This window comes from Tupaia chinensis, unplaced genomic scaffold (genome assembly GCF_000334495.1).
Source record: "Tupaia chinensis unplaced genomic scaffold, TupChi_1.0 Scaffold000195_1, whole genome shotgun sequence".
Taxonomy (NCBI): domain Eukaryota; kingdom Metazoa; phylum Chordata; class Mammalia; order Scandentia; family Tupaiidae; genus Tupaia; species Tupaia belangeri.
The window spans coordinates 32121-33669 of NW_006159670.1; positions in this window are offsets into that span (position 1 = coordinate 32121).

A 1549-nucleotide genomic window follows, 5' to 3' on the forward strand; every position below is an offset into this window, starting at 1 on the left:
TTTCAATTTAATTTCCATTTCTAAATCGATGGATATTTATTTTTCAATATTAGAACAGCTTTCATTCCCAGCAATTCTAAACTCTGAGAATTATTTTTAAAACTCCGTGGTATGCCTTATTGTGGTGTCCAACGTGCATGACTTTGTGTTTGAGTTATTTACTAATGACCCTTACAGCCATGGAGCTCTCAGCTCCCATAGCAGCGCTCAGGCCAGAAGCCCCAGGACGGGCTCCAAGGACGATGGCAACCAGGGGTCGCAGCTGGTCCTGGTGCGGCTCCATGCCATCCCCTTCTCCTTCCTAGCTGCAGTCACCATTGCCAACTAGACCCGCACCCGGCTCCAACTGCCCTGATGCCACCGTGTCCCCAAATGCCACGTCCTCCCCGCCTTCCCAAGAGCATGCGTGCAAGGTTCTACGCTCCAGCGTACCTGTGGACCTGAGTCTGCAAGTGTCCACGCGTGGAAGAGCCATGCTCACGTGAGTGTTCTTGTCCCACAGGACTCCGCTGCAAAGCACAGGCACAGAGGCGCCCATGGAGCGTTAACTGAGCACAGGCTTCTGGAACAAGGCCTGCACCTGCTGCAGGGTGCCCCTGTGGGGCTGACCTGGGGGAGAGCAGTGGCAGAGCCAGGAATCCAGCAGCATGGGACGGTGCGTGCTGACACCCAGGTCGGCATGGGAGGGGAGGCGGCACTGCTCGGTATTTACCCACCCTGGGAAACACGGCCCTCGGCATTTCCTCTCCCCTTGCTGTGCCAGAGACTGAAATCTTGATTATAATTTCCCCTGCATGGCAACTTTGCTGCCTCTTAAAAAACAAACACACACACACACACACACTTACAACCTGCCTTTGTTCATATTAACAGTTGGAACTTTTCTCTTACTAGAGTGGAACCCAGGGGACCCGTGTGGCTGGGTTCTCTTCTCCGCGTGTGGCACTCACAGGCAGGAGGATGCCAGATCTGTTTAACCAGGATGGAGCTGGTCGGGGAGTTCAATGGAGGACCTGCTAGTCACCCTGCAAGAGACTTGCGCCCAAGAAAGCAGTTCTGAGTCTGTTTACTGCACATCTCAAGCTAAGTGAGCCAGGCAGCTCTGCCGTTGCTGTGTCCCCTAAATGCCCACAGTGGGGGGCAGACCTCCACCGCAGCCGTCCTCACCTGGAGTAATGGTCTTCCAGCTCAGGCTGACCCTGCCTGGTATTCTGACATAGGATCTGTTACTTTTATGATCTATGTTGTTTTTTTTTTTTCCACTTTAAAAAAAAATCTCTGTTCTTTCATAAATACATATTTACACATAAATATATATACACACACATATATATGCTTTATATATTATATACATTTTATACATAAATAGATGTATAGACTATCTATATAAGCTATTTATATAGATATATAGTTTGCTATAGGGCACACGTGCACTTAACAGAGAGAAACAGGTTGAAATCACTCCTTGGGGGATGGCACAGTCCCTTCCATTTTCCTCTTGGGATCTTGGGCACACATGCACACACACACACACACACACACACACACA